The sequence below is a fragment of the Saccopteryx leptura genome, chromosome 2, assembly GCF_036850995.1.
Source record: "Saccopteryx leptura isolate mSacLep1 chromosome 2, mSacLep1_pri_phased_curated, whole genome shotgun sequence".
Lineage (NCBI taxonomy): Eukaryota > Metazoa > Chordata > Mammalia > Chiroptera > Emballonuridae > Saccopteryx > Saccopteryx leptura.
Window position 1 is genome coordinate 151465846 of NC_089504.1, and position 23263 is coordinate 151489108.

General features: G+C 46.0%; 1 long non-coding RNA gene, 1 other non-coding gene and 1 pseudogene across 2 annotated transcripts; 1 reads left to right on the forward strand and 2 right to left on the reverse strand.

The window, feature by feature from the left end:
• The first annotated feature begins 309 nt into the window (after window positions 1-309).
• On the forward strand, window positions 310-610 carry LOC136391610 (uncharacterized; annotated as a pseudogene).
• Window positions 611-5102: 4492 nt separating this feature from the next.
• Window positions 5103-8074, reverse strand: LOC136393169 (uncharacterized). Its single transcript, XR_010749051.1, has 3 exons — window positions 7964-8074; window positions 5911-6025; window positions 5103-5158 (listed from the first exon to the last, which is right to left on the reverse strand). It is a non-coding gene; the product is annotated as an uncharacterized lncRNA (long non-coding RNA).
• Window positions 8075-16443: 8369 nt separating this feature from the next.
• On the reverse strand, window positions 16444-16519 carry TRNAS-GGA (transfer RNA serine (anticodon GGA)). The gene has a single exon. It is a non-coding gene; the product is annotated as a tRNA-Ser (tRNA).
• Between the last annotated feature and the right edge of the window lie 6744 nt (window positions 16520-23263).

Below are 23263 nucleotides of genomic sequence, written 5' to 3' on the forward strand. Positions count from 1 at the left end.
AGGAACTGAAAATGCCCCGAGGAGGCGGCCGTGCCAGAGCCGTGCTGCTCTGCGTGCCTGCGCAGGGGCTGGTGGCCGCCTGCCTCTGGAGAAATGTAAGTTAATCCAGTCCTTAAAAGTTGAAAACCACCCCCACTCCTACCCCTCTCGGTCTCTCTGCAGTGGGAGCAGCTCCCGCCACAGCCCCTCACCCCCTGGAAACGTAGGCCCGCACCAGGTTTGTCTCCAGCCCTCCTTGGTCAGTAACACCTCTCAGCCGCTGACCCGGTCACTGTCTGCAGTGGTGCTGACCGACCGGAGACGCTGACAATGAGAGCCTCGGCCGCTGGGCGGCCCCACGCCCCCCGACCTCACTTACTTCCAGCCGCAGCTTCCAGACCAGCGCCATTTCAAGGGACGTTGATACAGCGGCCAAGTTCATCGGGGCTGGGGCTGCCACAGCGGGGCTGCAGGCTCTGGGGCTGGAATTGGGACTGAGTGTGGGAGCCTCAGCATTGGTTATGTCAGGAACCCTTCTATGAAGCAACAACTCTTCTCCTACGCCATTCTGGGTTTTGCCCTCTCAGAGGCCATGGGGCTATTTTGCCTGATGGGGCGGGAAGACAAGTAAATATTGTGTTAATAAGATGAAAAAAAAAAAAAGTTAAAAACCAATCCCTCAACTGCCCCAGCCACATTTTAAGGGCTCCCTTAGGCACAAGAGGCCAGTGACTATCTCATAGACCAGGGGTCCCCAAACTTTTTACACAGGGGGCCAGTTCACTGTCCCTCAGACCATTGGAGGGCCGGACTATAAAAAAAACTATGAACAAATCCCTATGCACACTGCACATATCTTATTTTAAAGTAAAAAAAACAAAACGGGAACAAATACAATATTTAAAATAAAGAACAAGTAAATTTAAATCAACAGAATGACCAGTATTTCAATGGGAACTATGCTCCTCTCACTGACCACCAATGAAAGAGATGCCCCTTCCAGAAGTGTGGCAGGGGCCGGATAAATGGCCTCAGGGGGCCGCATATGGCCCGCGGGCCGTAGTTTGGGGACCCCTGTCATAGACGGTGCACATGGGACATTTTAATTACTGCAGAAAGTTCCAAGAAATTGCTGATTGAGAGGCCTCATTTCATTTCCCGGGTCTGAAATGCCTCTGTCTAATTTGTCCTGCAATGTGGACTGGGAAAAAAGGCTGAGTTAGCTTTGGAGAAGGATCAGGGTGTATGGAGCCACCAGCTTTAAGAACACTCTGTCTTTGGGTGAGAAAATGAAAACCAGAGATAGTGAACAAATGGGGGGGGGGCACTTAAGAGCTGGCTATTAAGGTCTGAGGGGTGGTGGTGGTGTGTGTGGGGGTGGGGGGTGAGGCAGGACAGCCTCAGTCAGCTATGAGGGAAGGGAAGCTCGGGACCAAAAGAAACAGAGGCCCAGGTATGAAAGAGGGTAGGGAAGGGTGGCCACAGGGGGAAAAGGACACGTGTCTTAAAATCACCCAAACGATCCTGAGGACTCAGCAGAGTGTGGGCACTGCTTCTCAGTTTAAAAGGGAAAACCATTCCATGAATCCTGAAGGCCAGATCAACAGAGAGACGTTTCTGTGACGGCTGATACGATGACAACAGTATCCTTGTTAGTCTTTATCCCCACTTCATCCGCTTTGTTTTGATTTCATTGCAGCAGCAAAGAGAAAAGCTGTGAGTATACTTAGAATGAGGAAATCTGAGGTTATTGTCAGGCAGGTGGGACAGACTCTGATTAGGACCCAGAAACATTTGTTTTATTACTGCTTCTTTTTAAACTTTAATAGTAATAATCCTCTTTATAATAATCCTACAAGGAGAGAGACTTGTTTTATTGCTGTCCTTTTTAAACTCTCATAAGAATAATCCTACTTATAATAATCCTACAAGGACAGAAACTTGTTTTATTGCTGTCCTTTTTAAACTCTCATAAGATTAATCCTCCTTAGAGAGTCTTGCATGGTGGACCTCCACACCCGGCTTGAACAACTATTAACAGTTTGCTCCCCTTGTTTTATTTACTTCCCCTGTCCCCATTTGTTAAAAAAGTGGACTATGTTAGCCTTCCCAGGTGGTGGCACAGTGGATGGAGTGTCGACTTGGAATGCTGAAGACTCAGGTTTCAAACCAGAGGTAACCAGCTCAAGCGTGGGCTCACAAGCTTGAGCACAGGGTCACTGGCTTGAGCGTGGGATCATAGATATGACACCATGATGGCTGGCTTAAAGCCCAAGGTTGCTGGCTTGAGCAAGGGGTCACTGGCTTGGCTGAAGCCACCACCTCCTGGTCAAGATATGTATGAGAAGCAATCAATGAACAACTAAAGTGCCACAACTATGAGTTGATGCTTCTCATCACTCTCTCTTATTGTCTGTCTCTCAATAAAAATAAAATAAAATAGGACTAGTTTGAAACAACTGCTAAATATTTTAGACCCCAACTATAAACATTTCAGCATTTTAAAAACAGAACCACAATGATATCATTCTACTAACAAGATTAACAAAAACTACTTAAAATCATTTTGTTCCCAATCCACATTCAATATTCCCCAATTTTCTAAAAATAATGTCATTTTAGAGTTTATTTTTTTTCATGCAGGATCAAGATAAAATCCTCCCATTGCATTTGGCCAATTATTTCTCTGTCTTTGAAATTCTGTAGCTGTTTCCTCCCAGGAAGGTTTTAAAACTTCAAAAAGCTTCATGGCCCACACCTGGAAACACCCTTCCTGCCCTCTGTCCAAGCCCTGGGAAGCCCCACCACATTTCCTTGCAGAGGGAGGTGAGGGAATGGAGCCATCCCTGCACAAAAGGCAGGACATCAGGCAGTGGCTGCCAGCTCCGGGCAGAGAATCCAGCAGAGGACCGGTGGAGGGAGAGCAGAAGGAAAACAGATGTGCTTGCAAATGCAAAAGGCTGCCAGCCACCAAGGTGGTTTCCAACCCAAATGCAGCCTAATCTAAACGGGGAAATGCCAGTAAAACCCACTGTTCCTCGATTGGGTATAACTGACTGCAAGCCTGAAGCTGGTGACAATACCTTCAGTTGTAGGTAAAAGGAAGGCAAACCCAGGGTGGCAAGGATGTGGGGTTTCACGGGGCAGAGGAGGGAATCCTGAAGGGAGGCCAAAGGGACTCTGACAGTCAGACCCTCCCTAAGGAGACTGCAGCCAACTGACATACCAGGTCGATTCAAGATGAGAACAATGAGCCGGTACTAGCTCTTTTTTGTTTTTAATCGTAAGAGGCCTGAAAGCCTGTTACAAAGTGACAAGTTGGACATCTGTGGTGGCAGCTGTCCTTGTACTCAGCACTGCCTCCTGAGTAAGGACAAGACAGATTTGGAATTTACTATTATTACTTAGTGTGCATAATGCTGCAACATGTTATACTAATAAATTATATAAAGTTAGTAATGATTTTACAACATAGGATATAATAAAGCCTCCAATGTATACTGAATCCATCTTCCAAAGGACACAGAAGGACTACACAAACATGACTTAGTTCATCTTACAGTGTCATTGCGAGCAAAGGAGAGCAGAGTTTTGCCCAGACGATAATTGGTAATGCGCAAGTACACAGACTGGAGACGCTGAGCAGCGCAAGGCCCTTGGAGAGGGAAATTCGAACCACTGGTCCCTAACACATGGCTACTTTCATGTGGCTTTAGAATTCGGGTCCTTGCCCCCAGCCTGCCCCCAGGGGTAAGCAGTGGGGCTGTACCTGTAGTTTCTGGGTTGGGGTAGACACTCTTATCCTCATTCTCATTGGGCTGGAGGTCATCCATGTTGATCTAGGCAGCCAAGGGAGGGAGAAAGAAGAATCCGGTTAGATACGTTCCAAATTGTAGAGGCTTGGAGTAGCTTTGAAATAGCGGCACAGTCAGTGACCCAGCTGCTGACTCAAAAATATGTCCTTGTTCCTTTGCACAGACTCTGGCGTCATTAAGAGAAGGCTGGGATTCAACCACGCTGCCCACTCTTCACAGACCTGCTTTCCTGCTCCACCGTCACTGACCCTAGTCCACCGAGTCTCTTTCCTTCCTTGCTTTTTCCCACGGACATCTGGTCTGGGGAGACCATGCCCCCTCCCCCAGCTCTGGAAATAGATGGCTCTCACCTTGGTGGTGGCTGAGGACTCTCCGTCAGCTCTAATGGACTTCAGCTCAATTTTCTCATAATGTAACTAAAATTTTAGAAGTTTTGAGAGCTAAATTTGAAAATCTAATAGAACATTAAACACTTCCGTGTGTCAATATTTCAATCTGCTAAAGCTCAGGGCAGAGTGATTACAATGTAGTACTGATTTTTTAAAAGATCATTTTTTATGGGTATTTAAATTTTATTTAAGTGGGAATATTGGAACTTTTGTTACTTTGGCCAGTTGTTAAATTGGAGCTGAAATCCATATATTAGGAAATATACACACACTATTAAACAGCATCCAATCTTTTTTGTTGTTGTTGATCTATTTATTTAAAGTTTTTTATTTATTCATTTTATAGAGGAGAGGGGGAAACAGAGAGAGAGAGAGAGAGAGAGAGAGAGGAGAGACAGAGAGAGAGAAGTGGGGGGAGGAGCTGGAAGCATCAACTCCCATATGTGCCTTGACCAGGCAAGCCCGGGGTTTCGAACCGGCGACCTCAGCATTTCCAGGTCGACGCTTTATCCACTGCGCCACCACAGGTCAGGCTTGTTGTTGTTGATCTAAAAAAGGGTGCCAGTCTTCTCTGAGAACTTGAGGCCCTTGCTCGTCTCCAGAGCCACACCAGCAGTAACCCTTTGCTGAGCATGTTTTTGATCATGTGGGATTGTTGGGCAGCAAACAACAGTTGTGGAAGTCACATCTGCCGTGGGATACTGCAAGCGCGGAGCCCTTTGCAGTTCCAGGCTTAGCAAAAGGCTAAGTTCTCCCAGCAACTTCCCTTCCAACGTGCCCTTCCTCTTACTCTTTGTTTGTTCAGATGTTGGTTGATTTCACATATGCATGGTGGGGGGATTCCTGTTTACGCCTTAAGAGAATTCCTGTTTTTGCCTCAGATGTGTGACTTTGTATTGAACAATTTTCTCCTCCTTGATCTCTTCCACCACTGGCTTCTCTACCACCTCCTGTTTCTTCTCTGGGCTGGCGGTCCTGGCCAGTCAGCAGGAGAGAAGAGATAAGGGAATGTTTACTGGAGGGATGGGAACAGGGCTAGGGAACTACCCTGTTGTCTGCTGGAGGCCAGTGGGAGGGACTCCCTGTGCCCGTGTCCATCTTCCTTCACCCAGGGCACATGCCTCGGGCCAGGTGTTCGCAAAGGCTCCTGGGCTGGGCCCAGGACCCAGGCACCTGGCTACACCTTGCTCTTCCTGGTGTTCAGTGGGCCTCCCCCGGCCTTTGTCTGCATCAGAGAAAGGTTCTGGGTCTCATTCAGGATAGGCTCCTGGAGAACTCTGCTCAGCACCCAGCAGGTAGGTGGCCTATGACAGCCTCATTTAGACAATGAATGACAGGAGACAATGTAGGGCCCTGTTTTGCCTTCAAACTAGTGAGGAGGGCACTCTCTTTCACCTGGAGTTGCTCTTCTCCTCTGAGAGGCTGCCTCCCACCTCCCATCCATTACTCTCTCATGTATGACGACCTCTTTTCTCAAAAGGGAACCCCTGAACTTCCTAGACAGGTGGGGAAAGCAATAACTTCACAAGGACTGTAATTCCTGATGGCCCCCACCGTAGAGCCATCTTTCGGAACTAGGCGAGAGGACAGATTACTCCAGAAAGTCCCAAGCCCAGTGCCTTTCTGGGCTGACAGAGGCCGTGCCCACACCTGTCTTCACCACCAGTGGGAATGGCATTCCAGAACTGGTCCCTAGGGTCCCGGGCTGGGTCAGCTTAGATGGTTACCTGGCCAGCTTCTTTCTCTCCTTCTCTTCTTCTTCCTCCTTTTGGGCAGATGTGAGGCTCTCAGCATCAGCCAGGTTGTCCACAGCAATGGCCAAGAACACATTCAGTAGGATATCTGTTTGTGTCCATTCTTAAAGAAAATGACCCTTGGCCTTGGGGTTTTTGGTGGGCCTAGGGGGACATGCAGGGAGGGTGCAGGACATGTAGGGGTAGAGTTCCCCACGGAGACAGCTCACCAGTGACTCACTTTGAGGGGTGCTGAGCTCGGGTGCCTGTCCTTCCTCCATCCCTTTCCCTCCGCATCACTCTACTAGCTACCTGGAGTTTCCTAAGGGGTTGAAAGGAGGCCATTGTTCAGGCTAGAGTCGGAGGGAGGGTGGCAGTGAGCCTTGCCTTGCTCTTTAATTGCTGGGAGCCAGTCTTTCCCCCCGAGACTGGCCGTAACTGACATTAAACAGCACCGTCTCTAGCAGAATGCAGAAAGCACTTTGGAGCTGCTCGAGGTGACTGGGCACTGAGGAGGCCGCCTGACGGTTCTGCCAACTCTTTTTTTTTTTTTTTTTCTGAAGCCGGAAACGGGGAGAGACAGTCAGACAGACTCCCGCATGCGCCCGACCGGGATCCACCCCGCACGCCCACCAGGGGGCGACGCTCTGCCCCTCCGGGGCATCGCTCTGTTGCAACCAGAGCCACTCTAGCACCTGGGGCAGAGGCCAAGGAGCCATCCCCAGCGCCCGGGCCATCTTTGCTCCAATGGAGCCTCGGGAGGGGAAGAGAGAGACAGAGAGGAAGGAGAGGGGGAGGGGTGGAGAAGCAGATGGGCTCTTCTCCTGTGTGCCCTGGCCGGGAATCGAACCCGGTACCTCTGCACACCAGGCCGACGCTCTACCACTGAGCCAACCGGCCAGGGCCGGTTCTGCCAACTCTTAACATGAGCCTGCCCATCCAGAGACCCCGTGGAGGGTCCAGGGCAGCTGGCTACAGCTTGGGAACTCATAATCAATCCTAGTGGCTGCTTGCCCTTTTTGGCTCCCCCCACCCCAGCCTTGAAGAGAAACACTGTGGGTCAGAGCTCCAACGTGAAGGGAAGGACAGGGCGGAGGGTCTAATGGGGTTCAGCGTGATCTCCACCCCCAGACACCCAGCAGTCACACCACTTCACATGCCCAGAAACCACAACCCAGGGGGCTTGTCAAAATGCTTCTGAAACCTGCCCTTGGGCCTTACCCTGTTAAACCTGGCAAGTACCCTTAAGTAGTAAGTGCTGTTACTTGACCACAGAAGTGTGTGCAGGTGCCAGCAGGGGTCACCCAGCCGGTCTGGGGGCCGGGGCCCATGCCTGCAGCACTCCATTAGCTGTGATGGAACCCGAGTCTCAGGCCAGAGCTGCTTCTATGTTACCACCCACCTCTGCACATCACCGCACAGGGTTACAACCAGGGGAGAGAACAGCGCCTGCATTTGAGACCTCACAAGGATTGTCCATGGATCAGCCAGGTCTGCTTGGTGGAGCCCATCCAGCTCTGTCTGTGCCTGAAGTCCCAGAGAGTGGCTTCAAAGGGAGGGACACAGACAGAAAGCCGGGAAGAGAGATGATGGTCATTTCAGGGGTGACGTTCAGTCAACTAAGACACCTACTCCCTTTAGAGGCTGGGTAACCAGGGCCCAGAGCGCCTAAATCTAGGTGGGTTCACATAGTCTGAGTGTCTGCACATGTCACCGCCAGGGGGTGCTGTTCACCTAGATGATGACCAGGATGCCCCTCCTGTAGTCAGGCAAGTCGGTAGCCAGATCACAGGAGGATGAAGTCACACCCACTGATGCCCACAACTCCTGGCTTCCTCCACCAACACCACCTCCAGCTCAGGAGATTTGGGGCTAGGAGCTTTTTTCTCCCCCAGAACACGGCTTTCCATTTGCCTGGGGGGCCCTGCGGATGTGCAACCACAGTTTTCAGTCCAGAGTTAGGACCTGTGGGCACACGTATTTGACATCGTGCTGCAAGTTGAGGGAGTAATGGGGGGAAGGGCTGGGAGGCAGGAGCAAAGGATACAGTTTCCGCAGATGAAGAGGATGATGAAGTAAATACAGACTAACATCCCTGGAAAAGAGGGGCCGCCATAAGCCATGATCCCATCATACATCACCGAATTCCAGTCCTCCCCGGTCAGGATCTGAATGACACATTCCCACCAATAAGGGACACAGTGTTAGACCAACAGCAGACCCCAAGACTCCCCTACCCTGCCCCACTCTGCCAACAAGAACACCTGAAGTCTCTTTCCACCCCCTATCCCTCCTCCTGGCCCCCAGCGCTCCTCCCTGGGACTCTGAGCTATGGACCTGGCAAGTCAACCCTGCCCTCAGGCAAGGTGCATGGCCACTGGCACACTGTTATTTGAGGAGTGCCTGAAAGGGCCTCCTGGCTAAAGTATCTGCCACTACCCACATGTGGTGCACGAGATGGCCACCCTGAGCCATTCCTGGGTTAAGGCGTCAGGTCCCTTCACAAACGTGACCGTGTTCATGAGAGAAGGCACTACCCAGTTCTCTCCGACATGCGTCACCTGGCTCCCACCTTTAACAATTTGGGAACATCCATATTACTATTCATTTTTATCTGTAAATCAAGCTACTTTTAAACTGAAACAAGTGCTACTTTAGCTTTGCCCTAAGCCAAAATATCTATGAAATCACAAAGCTGATGGGCTAGTTATGTTTTTTCGAGGGACAAGCGTGGTGGATAGGGAACATGGAACTCCATCCTCTCCTCCCCCAACAGAGCCGTCTGCTCTTATTTGTTTATATTTTGAGCTCCATGCAGAATGTATTTGAATAAATGGTCCCATGGCTGAGAAAGGGCCCTATTTTCAACCTCTCAATTAGATCTTTTTTTCCAGTGGTCCCCCCAACAGTGAAATTCCATGGGGGACTGTGGGTAGGGGAAACTGTCGAAGGGCCTCAAGGTTCTCCTGGGCATGGACACTCCATGACTGATCTAGCTGGCTTTGGCTGCCCGGTGCAAGGGTGAAGCATCCCTCCACCTTGCCCACATGACTCTGATCCTTCCTCCTGCTCCCCCGCCCCCACCCGCCCCCACCACTCAATCACCCTCCTGGTCACAATCCCAGCAGAGGACCTTTGGGCTTAAGCCAGAAACCATGGGGTCATGTCTATGATCCTACGCTCAAGCCAGAAACTCTCACTCAAGCTGGTGAGTTTCTGCTCAAGCTAGATGAGCCCACACTCAAGCCGGCGACCTCGGGGTTTACAATCTGGGTCCTCCGTGTCCCACCCAATCTGACTCTATCCACTGTGCCACCGCCATGTCAGGTGTAAAGGGAATTAACTAACTCACCATTAATGGATCAGGATTCCAGCTTCATTTTTCTACAACTGTCTGGACTCTATTCAGTCTTCTACCCACAGTGGACAGCCCCGCATGGCCAGGCTGGGGGCACAACCAACTTTAAGATGCTAAATTTAAGCCCCTAAATTTGTGGGATTTTGTTATACAGCAATAGAAAACCAACACACTGACTTCAGGGCCCCCAGCATTATACAAGAGCTGGTTGGTCTCAGTATCCTGTCTGTGGAGACATGCTTTGCTTCTGCCCCCCCCCAAAACAATTCTTCTTTGCTTTCTTTGAGCTTCTGGCCCAGCTACAGTCTAAGCTCGTTGTCCAAGTCTTAGCAGAGAGTGCCAACGAATGAGGCTACTGCTGCTTTTGCCTCTTCTCTCCAGAGAGGAAAGCCCTGGAAAGATGTTCATTGTCCTGAATGACTTGTCCAGTTCTGCACTGGTGTCATCAAGGTGGAACCAGAGGTCTCAGCATCTTCATATGCACGTACTACTTTATAAATTCACTACCTTGCAAAGCTCACACCCCCCCAGCAGGAACAAAGTCTGGCAACTGGAGCTGTTAGGTGCCGCCTTTGACTCTCATCCTGGACTGGGCATCTTCGTGCAGGGCCCTGTGAGGCCTCCTCTGAGCCTCAGCTGGGCTTGTGGGGAGACCACACCTTGTATGTGAGGCTTTGCCCAGTGCGTGCTTGCACTTGAGTAGAAGAGGTGTCACTCACCATACCTGCTGAACACTTTAGGGGTAATCAGAACCAATTGTTGCTGTGTGCCCAGTGCCTAGAACAGTTTTTAGTACATAGCAGGGACTCAATAAGTGCACTTTGGACAAAAGGAATATGACCATGAGCTCTCAAAGACCCTCATTGGTGTTTCTCAGGCTTGTGGGTGGCGGTGATAATCTCCTCAACCAGGTTCACAGACAGTCAAAACTCAAGGTCTGGTTTTTATCACAGTAAACTTTTCTTAAAAAAGTTTTTTCCCAATCACAGTTGACATTCTATATTAGTTTCAGGTGTAGAACATAGTCACTAGACATTTATATAAGTTATGCGATGATCTTCTGATAATTCTAGTACAGTACTCACCTGGAACCATACTTAGCTATTACAATAGTATTGACTATGTTTTCTATGCTGTGCTTTACATACCTGTTACTATTTTGTAACTGTCAATATGTGCCTTTTAATATTGTCTCCTTTTTAACCTATTCCTTAAACCTCCTTTCATCTGGTTACCATCAGTTTGTTCTCTGTATCAGTGAATCTGTTTCTCTTTTGTTTATTTTGTTGTTTTAGATTCCACATATAAGTGAAATAACACAGTATTTGTCTCTTTCTGTCTGACCTGTTTCATTTAGCGTAATGCCCTCTAGGTCCATCCACGTTGCTGCAAAAGGTAAGATTTCATTCTTTTATATGACCTAGTAACCTTCCATTGCATATATGTACCACATCTTCTTTATTTAACCATCTATTAATGGGCACTTGAGTTACTCTCATTTCTTGGCTACTAGAAATAATGCTGCAATAAACATAGGGGTGCATATATCTTTTTCAGTCAGTATTTTGGGTCTCTTCAAATATATACCCATAAGACTCTTATGATAAGAGGAATCACTAGGTGATAGAGCAGTTCTATGTTTGATCTTTTGAGGACCCGCCATACTGTTTTCCATAGTGCTGCACCAATCTGCATTCCTAGTAGGTGCATGAGGTGTTCCTTTTCTTTCTTCTTTTCCTCCCTCCTTCCCTCTCTTCCTCCCTCCCTCTCTTCCTTCCTCCCTCCCTTCCTCCCTGCTTGGGATGGAGACCATGGAGGGGAAGAGTTTTGGGTGCTGGTTACCATTTGTTGACAGTTATACTTCAGCCTGGGATGAATCTGTACACATCAGCACTGTTGTGAGGACTGCTGTAGCTGTTACTGTTGGGTAATTTTAAGTTGCCTTCCTAGAGGAGCATTACTGAAACAAATGACTGTATCTCTGTCATGGTGGTTGTGTTGGCAAAAATTAACAATGAAGATAAGATTCTCGGTTGTTCTTCCCTCTGCTTCTGGAAACCGCCCCCCCCCCCGCCCCCACACCCTGGGAGTTGCAAGGGAAGCAAAGAGGCCATCTGTGGTGTGACTGCAGTCATCACCTGGTTGTGAGACAGGTATGTCATTCTTCATACACATTTGCTGTGATGCTGAACTATAGGTTTTCCAGAAGAGGAAGCTGGGAGAGTAAGTATGGGTGAAAAAGAGGAGTGTAATTGTTATTTAAAGAACCCTTCTCTTTCATTTTACTTGTTAGGGATGCAAGAGTCTCACACACATGGTTGGACAGGTATCGCACTTTGGAATAACCTGAATAAATAAAAATACTTTTTGATTTTTTTTCATATTATGTTTTCTCTTTCTCCACATCCTTATCAACACATGATATTTGTGGGTTTACTGACGATAGCCATTCTGACAGGTGTGAAGTGATATCTCATTTTGGTTTTAATTGGCATTTCTCTGATGATTAGTGATATAGAGCATCTTGTTATATGTCTATTTGTCTATATGTCTTCTTTGAAGAAGTGTGTATGTATTTGAGTCCTCTGACCATTCGTAAATTAGATCAGGATTTTTAAACTTTTTAAAGAATTTTTATTTGTTTTTTGGTGTTGTCTGAGTTCTTCATAAATTTTGGATATTAACTGCTTATCAAATGTATCATTGGCAAATATCCTCTTCCATTCAGTAGGTTGTCTTTTCATTTTGTTGATGATTTTCTCTGCTGTGCAAAATCTTTTTAGTGTGATATTGTCCCATTTGTTTATTCTTTCTTTTGTTTCTCTTGCTCAATGAGATATGTCAGAAAAATATTAAGAAAAATGTCAGAAATTTTACTGCTTATTGTTTATTCTAGGAGTTTAATGTTTGGAGTCTTACATTTAAGTCTTTAATCCACTTGAGTTTACTTTTGTACATGGTGTAATAGGTGATCTAGCTTTATTATTTTACATCTGTCTGTCCAGTTTTCCCAACACCATTTGTTGAGGAGACTGCCATTACTCCATTGTTATGTTCTTACCTCCTCTGTCATAGATTACTAGACCATTTAAGTATGGGTTTATTTCTGGGCTCTTGATCCTGTCCCATTGATCTATATGTCTGCTTTTATGCCAGCACTATGCAGTTTTAATTCCTATAATCAAGCAGTATAGTTTGATATCAGGTACCTCCACTTTTGTTCTTTTTTTCCCTCAAGATTGCTATGGCTATTCGGAGTCTTTTGTGGTTCTGTATAAATTTTAGGATTATTTGTTATACTTCTATAAAAAATGTCATTAGTATTTTAATAGAGATTGCATTGAATCTATAGATTGCTTTGGGTAGTATGGATATTTTAACAATGTTAATTCTTCTTATCCATGAGCAAGTTATATGCTTCCATTTATTTGTATCTTCAATTTCTTTCTTCATTGTCTTATAATTTTTGAGTACAGGTCTTTAACCTTCATGGTTAAATTTATTCATAGGTATGTTTTTGATGCTATTACATATGATTGTTTTCTTATTTCTCTTTCTGATAGTTGGGTGTTTTTTTTTTATAATTTATATAAGAGTTCATTTGAGCCAAACTGATAATAACATATGCCAGAAAGCAAGATCTCAAATGATCTTGATAGTTGGTTATTGATGTATAAAAATGCAATTGATTTCTGAATATTAATGCTGTATCCTGACACTTTACTGGATATAGTAGTTTTTTTGTTTGTCATTTTTAGTATATGTGTTGATGAGATGAGCATGTTCAAGTAGCTTTGTTTTGGTAAAATCTTAGGGTTCTCTCTACTTAAGAGCATGTTATCTACAAATGATGAATGTTTTGGTTTTTCTTTCCAAATTTGGATTGTTTTTATTTCTTCTTGTCTGATTGCTGTGCTTAAGACTTCTAAGTTTATGTTGAGTACAAGTGCTTAAAAGCATAGCCTTAATCAGACATCCTTGTATTGTTTCTGATCTTAAGGAAAAATGCTCTTTTCACTGCTGAGTATTATGCTAGCTGTGGGTTTGTCATACATGACAATTTTTATGAAGAGGTATGCTTTATTTATTTTCACTGTGTTGAGAGTTTTTATCATAAATGGGTGCTAGATTTTTTAAATAATGCTTTTCTGCATCTATTGACATGTTCATATCATTTTTATCTTTTCTTTTGTTTATTTGGTTTATCATGTTAATTGATTTAAAGATATCAAACCAACCTTGCCTCCCAGGAATAAATCCCACTTGATCATGGTGTATGACTTTTTCAATGTATTGCTGAGTTTACTTTTTTTTTTTGAAAGAGAGAAATGGAGAGAGAGAGAGAGAGAGAGAGAGAGAGATATGGGAACATTAATCTGTTCCTGTATGTGCTCTGACCAGGATCTAACAATCAACCTCTGTACTTTAGGACAATACTCTAAACAGTTGATCTACCCAGGCAGGGAGATTTTCTTTTTAAAATTTTACTTACTGATTTTAGAGAGAGAAGATATATAAAGAAAGGCAGGGGGAGGAACAGGAAGTATCAACTCATAGTAGTTGCTTCTCATATGGGCCTTGACTGGCAAGCCTGGTGTTTTGAACTGGCAACTTCAGCATTCCAGGTCGATGCTTTATCCACTGTGCCACCACAGGTCAGGTGTATTGCTAAATTTGAATGCTAGTATTTTGTGAGGATTTTTTGCATCTAAGTTCACCAGGGATATTGGATTATAATTTTCTTTTTTTTTTTGTATTGTCTTTGTCTGGTTTTAGAATCAAGTTAATGTTGGCTTTGTAAATTGAGCTTCCCTCCTCTAGTTTTTGGAATAGTTTGAGAAGGATAGTTGTTAATCCTTCTTTGAATGTTTGGTAAAATTCACCTGGTAAAATTATCTGGTCCAGGACTTTGGTTTGTTGGGAGGTTTTGGATGATTGATTGGATTTTTTGTTGTTGTTGTTTTTATTTTAGGGTGAGAGGAGGAGAGATAATGAGGAAGATTCCCACATGTGCCCTGACTGGGATTCACCCAGCAACCCCGTCTAGGGCCAATGCTTGAGTACCGAGCTATTTTTAGTGTCTGAAGATGATGTGCTCCAATGGAGCTATCCTCAGCACCTGGGGGCATGCTAGAAACAACCAAGCCATGGACTGCGGGAGGGAAAAAGGGAGAAAAGGGGGAGAGGTATGAGGGGAAGAGCAGATGGTCACTTCTTCTGTGTGCCCTGACTGGGAATCAAACTTGGGATGTCTGATGCTCTATCCACTGAGCCATTGGCTAGCACTGCACATGGTCTTTCTTATGCTAATAAATAAGCTGAAATCACAACTATACATAGGATACTTAACATTTGTTAATAATTGCTCTTTCTTGATAGACACAGTAAGACATTACACAGATCCTGTCCTGCCTCTCTTCCTTGTGGGATTCTCCAGGAAATCATATACATGGAATTGAGGCCAACTAGAAATGTAAGTGTTATTTTATTGTTAGCTGAATAATGTCTAATAATGTACAGTGTAGGGCTCTGCAGTGGCTGGTTTGGAGCTTATCACTTTGGCTCATAGTTGGTTTAAGGTTTTTTTACTTCCCAACTTCCCATGGCCAAAATTCTTGGGCTGATATGTCCTAATGCATCTGTGAAGAGGAAGAGATTAAGTGCCTTCTGTGCCCATTTTGCTGGCAAGCCATGTAGAAACGGAGAGAGAGAAGAAAAGAGAGAGAGAAAAATAGACTTCAGTTTTGCTTATTATATGGAGGCTGAAAAAATAAAGTATAAGATATTGTCATGTATATACATATACTGACTTTTTACCATGCAGTGATCCAGTCCATTAGTAACTGGGGCCCAGTGAACATCCAATACTGTGACAAACCAGACAGATAACCATGTCTGCCTTGAGGGGAGGAGGGAAATGAGAAGCAGACCTAATGTCAGGAGAGGGGTTGAAGGTCAGGCCAGACTTAAAGAGTTGACCCACAAGTCATAAAGCAAGAGTGAGGCCCTAAGCACACACAGGGCTGACTCACTCTGGTGGCATGCTCCCATAGTTGTGTTTCATTCCTGCCACCGGCTCCACCAACACTCCTTTTACTCCCATTCAAGAAAGCATAGCAAAATCCAAGACAGAGTAACTTCGTTATAAGTTAAATCTTGAATCTGTTCTAGCTGATTATAAAAGTGGGATTTGCAGCCATTGGCACTTCAATAATAATTGGTAACAAATGACATCTTGCAAGTAGCTGCCATCTGCTTATGGTTTGAGACCTGTGGGGCAGGTCCTGGTGGAGCCTGCCCCGACCTGCGCCAGGAGCTGGGGTAAGCTGCAGTGAACAAGGAGGTTGGTCCTCTGCCGCTCTCTCCAGCCCTGCCCTCCTCTCTTCTTCCCATGCAACCCTAGACTCCAGAGCTCAGGGTCCGGGCGGTGGGGCAGGGGAGAGGGAGGGTTAGCAGTGAAGGAGCGAGTTTGGCTAATGTATATTTCCTGGAATGGACTCAATAATTCATGGGGAGAGGAGAGAGGATTTCTGTTTTTATTACTGAATATAACTAAGACACATGAACTTCTGGGACAAATTCTTTTTATACAGGGAATTATTCTGGAAGCTTTGTCTGAGTCAGTTTAATAACCTAAAAAAAAGAACTGTATTTTTATATTCTTCCAAGTATTTTAATATACATTATCTTATTTCCCCCCCTCTCTCCTCTCTTCTCTCCCTCCCTCCTCTCTTCTTTCTCTCATTCATTCAAAACCCATTTTGTGCCTTTCCAGATATCTGAGGGACAGCTGTTCTATTTTGTGGATTATCCATTTAATTCTTCTACTCAGTCTCTTTGTCAACATTTTTTTTTTTTTTTGTATTTTTCTGAAGCCGGAAACAAGGAGAGACAGTCAGACAGACTCCTGCATGCGCCCGACCGGGATCCACCCGGCACGCCCACCAGGGGGTGATGCTCTGCCCACCAGGGGGCGATGCTCTGCCCCTCCGGGGCGTCGCTCTGTTGTGACCAGAGCCACTCTAGCGCCTGGGGCAGAGGCCGAGGAGCCATCCCCAGCGCCTGGGCCATCTTTGCTCCAGTGGAGCCTCTGCTGCGGGAGGGGAAGAGAGAGACAGAGAGGAAGGAGAGGGGGAGGGGTGGAGAAGCAGATGGGTGCTTCTCCTGTGTGCCCTGGCCGGGAATCGAACCCGGGACTTCTGCACTCCAGGCCGACGCTCTACCGCTGAGCCAACCGGCCAGGGCCTCTTTGTCAACTTTTGAGCATTTTTCTGTTAAATGAGAGGAGAGAGAGGTGGATAATGGAAGAGAGAGGTGGATAATGAGATTCATGTTGAAATAAGGTTAGAAATTATCATTGTATTCAGATTTCCCACACTCTCCTCAGCTTTTCCCCCCTTGGAGTATAAGATGATAATTTGAACCTGGCCCATGGTGGTGCAGTGGATAAAGCATCAACTCGGAATGCTGAGGTCGCTGATTCAAAATCCCGGGCTTGTCCAGTCAAGGCACATACAAGAAGCAACCAGTGAACAATTAATGTGAAACAACTGTGAGGTGATGTTTCTCGCTCCCCCTACCTCTCTCTCTCCTCCGTCTCTAAAATCAATATATTTTTTAAAAGTTGATAATCTGAGAGTTAAGTATATTTCTGTAACCTCTAGGGAGTAAGAGAAGAGATACGGAAGAGGAAGATAGAGTTAACCGAATGTAGACATTGTTAACAAATTTATTTGCAATTCTTGTTTTTTTGTTTTTTCTTTTTTTTTAAATAACATTATTTCTTAGATAAAAATGCAATCTTACAGGAATATACATAGCGTCTCACACAGAGATCATCACCCTGAAGCTCTTCTGGAAACGTCGCCCCTTGTAGGTTCCGTGGCCTTCTTCAAGGACAAGAAGGCGCAGCAGGTGAGGCCTTGGACAACAGGATTGTTTGTTGGTTACAAACTGTACAACAATATTTACAATAGTAAGACTGCAAATCGGGGGAGCCTGAAGGGGAAGGTGTGGGGATGATGTCAGGCATTGGGGTGACCATGGAGGCACTGTCCATCTTTCTACATCTCTCCGAGAACAAGTATGATACAGCTTGTGCTGGGTGCGTGAAGTTTGACCTGAACAAGAGGACTCGAGGAGAGGTGTGAGTGGGCTGATCTGTCTCTCGAGCCTCTTACACGAGCAGAAGTTTTGCTTCGTACCTTTGAGATTAACATAAAATAGGAAAATTCTGAGAGTAATAGACATTCCCATGCTTCCCTAACTGGGGACCTGCCACCCTATTTCTCAATGAACTGTGTTTTCAACAGGTTGTTTTCAACTATTATCATCCTCGCCTGTGCCATCCTGTGTCTGCCTTTGACGTCCGCAGCCTATTTCTGTCTGTGCTAGACCTTGTTCCCCCAGGCTCTGGAAGAACAGCGTATGTTCTGGGCAGGACAGAAAGCGGCGATGGGTGGGGCACACCTGGGTGGGGAGCTGTGACATGGAGTCCACCTGTGGGGAAATGGGAGGCGGCTGATGCATGGTGGTGTGGTGTGAGGGAGCAGCGCGGTGCCCACAGCACAAGGTGCCTTCTGAAGAGCCCTTTGCACAAGGTGGTTGGATTAACGGTTTGTCTGCCCTTGACTCTCAAGCTGTTTTTTCTTTCAAGCCTCAGTATAGTTTCTCCATGTTGGGGCATCTTAGGGAGAAGGCGTGGGCCAGGGCCCAGTGGTCCATCTTCTTTCCTTCCACCTGTGACTGTACAGCAAGGACCCTTCTCTCCTCTGTCTCCTGGCTGCAGGCTCAGGAGGCACTCCTCCAGGGACCTTGGAGATGTGCAGCCCGCCGGCTCCTGGAGCAGTGAGTCACTGCCAAGGCTGAGGTCTGTGCACCCTCTTTCTCCTTATTCTCCTGCTTGTAAACTGGGGGGCTCTAAAAACATCAGAGCAAGGGTTCTCTAGGCCCAAACTGTGACTAGGGATTATTCTATCCATTTCTGTATTTCCTCGCAGAGAAATTACCTTCCCTTGGTACTTACCATTGTACCCAGAAAGGACTTTTTCTGATGATGACATTTTCTTGTTTATGTAGTGTGTGCGTAATTTTTAGACAGCAAATTTGTAGCAAATGTCTGACTCATGGTAGGTTAAGTGTCATGCGCTCTTTCTAGGAGCCTGATACAAATCAGATGACTTAGATTCTGACAGTCGGGGCATGGGATGCCTCACACAGTGGAGTGCACCTGTGAAAAGGCCAGTGTTTGACATGAAGGGAGAATATTTGACTCTGGTCATGTGACATTTCAAGCTTTTGTTTAATTAGAAAGTTTTTGTCTTCTCTTCCTTAATTTGGTAGAGAACAATCTTAACTCTGATTCGATCTTCAGTGCTGAACTAATTCATTCACTTTAGCTTAAGATATCCCACTGTAATCTCTAACTTCCTTTCGGAGCAGGGTTAAATGGCTTTTCTAATGCCCCAGCAAGCCTGGGAGTCTTACACCTGCATCTCCTGCGAAACAAGCCTCTGACAATCATGTCCAGAAAAGGTCTGGATTTTACGAGTAGGAACATTTTCTAAATGTAGATAAATTATATTTAGTTCCTACTAATAATAGGTTCTGATGGCACCACTTCTACCCAAGGAAGTTACTCTGGCCCCCATGTCTCTTTACTTAGTGCCAGCCTTCTGGGAGGAGACAAAATTATTTGTCTAGAGCTCTGCCCCTGCTCGAGCACTCATCCTTCAGGAGGCGTGTGTGTGTATATATATATATATATATATAAGATTGGATGTGTGAATGTGTGAGTGCAAATGTATGTGAGTCTATGCGTGAATGTGTGTGTGAGTGTATGTATGTACATGTGTGTGGGATTGTACATGTGTGTGAGTTGTGTGTCTGCGTGTGTGTGTATGGTGTTCAAGTGTCTCTCCAGTAGTGTGGAAACCTGACAGAACCCATTTACCTGTTATATTGGGATTTGGCTCTACAATGCAATCTTTTCTTACTTTGAAAAATATATAAATGAATGAAGTGAAAACCAGAAATGGCTTCACAAAAAAACTATGTAAGAATTGCATATGGGGCCCTGGCCTGGTGGCTCAGTGGATATAGCGTTGTCCCGGCACACCGAGGTCATGGGTTCAATTCCTGGTCAGGGTACGTACAAGAGGAAGGCGATGAGTGCACAACTAAAATGGAATAGCTAAGTGGCACAACAAATCGATGATTCTCTCTCCTTTTCCCTCCCTCTCTCTCAATAAATGGAAAAATTTTTAAAAAGGAATTGCACTTAGAACTCTTTTCGATTCTCTGTCTCTCTCACTAGATTGGTGGGGAAGGGAGGGGGGAAGTGGGCCTTGGGCAGGAGGCTGCAATGGAAACAGCTGCTTGGGGAAGGGATGGCGGGCCTGTTCTCAGCGCCCGCCCCCCGCCACTCTTTCCCTTGTCTCCTTCCCTATGTCTCCATTGTATTGCTGGAGAACCCGACGCTGGGGACTGAGAGCTTCACCTCCAGCCTGCGCCTGGGACTTGTTCCAGGGACACGCCGGCTAATACGAGGGCAGGGACATCAGCAGAGAGGGAAGACGGGCTGGCAGATACCCATATCCAGCCAGACACTTTTCTTTGGTTGGGAAAACAATGTCGGTCAAAATTTTCTTTTCTCTTCTTCCAAAGTAGACCCTTACTGAGCTTCACACGGTAAGGCCCAGTGTAAATGGTTGCACCGGACATTTCTTCCTATAAAATGAGTACAGACACAGAGGAAGTCCAAATGTGTGCTTTTAGCCCCCTGTTCCCCTTCCAGCTCCCTCTGTGCTCACACGTCTCAGAGCAGGGCCATATCTTCCCACAGAACTGGCCTGGACTCCACCAGCAAGTGTTTCATTCACTCCCTGGGCCTTAAAGAGGTCTTCTTGAAACCAGATTGTCCTTCTCTCGGTCTCTTTGCTAACTGTCCCTAACTCTTAGATGGCGATATTTCGATTCCTCTGGCTCTCTAGGGATGGAGGGGCCAACCTCTTCCTCAGCAATGTGTCTGATTCTGGTTTGATGAGGCTAATGTGCTGCCGGCCAGGGTTCTTCTTTGTACCCTAACCCAAGTTCTTGCTGTCTGCTGGCTTTTAGGAGTGACGAGACTCTGAAACCACCACCATCCTTTTGATGACATCCACACTGCTTTCAGGGTGCCTTACTTCTCAGAGCAGGATTCCTTTGGCAGTGGAAGCAACAAAACCCTCTCCTGTGGTTGCCTTACTGTCTTCAGCTGCATGACCAGCAGGGGTTCTGGAAGGAGGTGACTATGAGGAAGTGAACAGGCAGCTTCACTCCAAACAAGGCCCTGGAATCTGAAAGCAGTGCCCCAGAGAGGGTCACAGGCTGAGTGAGGGACGCCTTGTTCCTCTGTCCGTGGATTTCCCAGTCAGAGGGATTCCCCTCAGACTTAGAAGCCCGAGCGAGGGACTGTAACTAACAGCTTCTGCAGCAAAGCAGAGAAGAATTCATGAACAAAGCTAAAATCTAGGGGGAAAAGTTTCCTCTTTTTATCTCAAAACCAAAAAGAACCTTCTAGGAAGAGGTAGAAATGAGGCAGCTGCAAATCTCTCTACCTAATGTAACCATGCACATGAAAAACTATTAAAAGGTCAAGGTACGATGTAAAAGAGGCTGGACTAGTCAGAAGATAGTAAAAATCAGGGTTACCGAGACCTAGAACTTAAGCTGCACCTTTCAAGTCCTCTGGTCCTCCTCACTGGCTGCTTTTCTCCTGCTACCCGAAGGCTTTCAGAAGAGGTGACCATTGTGTTTTATGAGGTCACAGGGCAAGCTCTACTTCAGGTGAGAATAAAAATCACCGAGTTCACTGTGGATGAGGCTCAGGGATTTCACGACTGATTTCACTCTTCTGTGACGGCAACAGGTATCAAATGTCAGTGCTACATGAGTCCAGCATGAGGTCAGGCTCAGAAAGAGCCTACACTGGGAACTCTCATCTGAAACTCCTTTCATATGTAGGCAGGGCCCTTGGGGTAGCTGGAGCCTGTGGTCCATGCTGCTGGTCAATGAGATTTGGTGATGCCGATGGAAAGTCCAAACGCAAAATAGAATGCAGCACGAGAAGGGTCAGGATGGGCATGCACGTGTGGGCCATTCAGAGTCCAAGTTTCACCTGGGGATCAAATGCATAGTGCAACCAGGTACCAGTTCAAAAGGGGCTCCCTCCCCATCCTAACTAAGTCCTGGCAGCACAGTGGCAGACGTTTTGGGAAACTAGACAAAGGGAAACACCTAAACTTTATTGATTGAAGACCTTGATGTCACTGAGATAGGAACCCAGAAAGTCTGGATTGGGCTGGACTTGGAGAAACAGGAAGAAATTCTTCTGTTTCTAGACAAAGCTGACCTGGGAATTTCCTGCACATTTCTTCATGTTTTCATGAATCCATCCATAAAAACAAAAACTCATCTTCATTGAGCAATGACTTTCCTGATTGAAATTCCTAGTTTTGCTAATACAAGTGCCAAGAAAAGACTGAGAGAAACACTGGACTAGAAAAACTCAGTAGGTAAATTCTGGATGAATCATTGAGTCTTGATTCCCCCAAATCGAGTCCACTTTTAAACTATCGTTAATCAGCTGTATTCAAAGGACAGCATCAATAGGGTGATGTTCTCGGTAGATGCAAACTGGCGTAAGAGGATTCCCACAACGTCTCTGGTTCTACCCTCTCTGGATTCCCGATGCTGCCTGCCTCTCTCGTCCCGGTCCTCTCCATGGCTGCCACACATACAATGCGCTTGAGAAAACCCTGCCCCCCAAGGAAGACACAATGGAGAGGTGAGCAAGACAGAGCTGACTGTTGGCTGGACAAAGATTTCACACCTGGTTGCCTTGTTCTAGCCCCTGCTCTGAGTCTGGGGAGAGAGGCAGTTTGACAGAGCCAGGGTCGCCTCCCACTTCCCACAGCCCAACTCTAATCTCATCCTCTCCATCAGGGTCCACTTTCCTGAGAAAACCCCTGAGCACAATTAGCGCTGTGGGAGTGCAGGGAAAAGGCAGCCCTCCCTCTCCCTCAGGCGACGCTGAGGGTTAGCTAGCCCAGCGAGGACAGAGGGCTGGTTAAATCCTCATGACCACCCACAGTAAAGGGCTCAGAAAGACTCAATCAAAGAACTAGCGCAGAATGGAATGAAGACTAGAGTGAGATATGTCCTGGTCTCTTAGATGGCATGGAGTACAAACATACCTATCATATAGCTTTGGGAAAATGGCGGGAAATGGAAGCAAACACAAGATATGCAAAACAGTAATGTCCAAACCTGTTGGTGGGTAGCAGAATAATGATTTACACTGGTAATACCCTTGCTTGTTGTACAAATTAAAAAAACAACAACAACAGTGACCCTTCCTCCAACCACATATAGAAAAAAGCACTTAAGAGTTCAAAGGTAAAGCTTGTCACACTCCAAATACAAAATGAATTTACTTACATGCAGCAAAATATACAAGAGGTGAATTCAAAAACAAACTTAATTCATTATATTCGCTTGGCACAATTGCAATTCAATTTTAAAAAATATTTGTAAAATACTGAAACTGACCTGAATTCAAGTATAAACGGTTTCTTCAACAGAAACATTATCAATGAAATAAAACATTACACGGAATATATCGAAGCAAAATGCCTTCTTGAGTTTTTCCCTTAAATTTCTGTGTTCTTTTTTTAAATACAGTTTTAATGCCAACAAGACTCACAATTGTATTTTTTAAAATTGAATATTATGCATTGTTTTTGCATATCTTGTGGGACAGGAAAATGCAAAGAGTTACTGATTCCCGTTTCAGAAGCAGAGACAGTGATTTGTTTTTGCTTTCCAAATGGCCCTGGATTCAGATACTCCCCGTTATCCCAGAAACGGGGAGCTGCATACTCATTGGGGCGCATGGGGACACTGCGTAGCGGCGCGTACGCACAGCCCACATACGCACACAGGCAACCC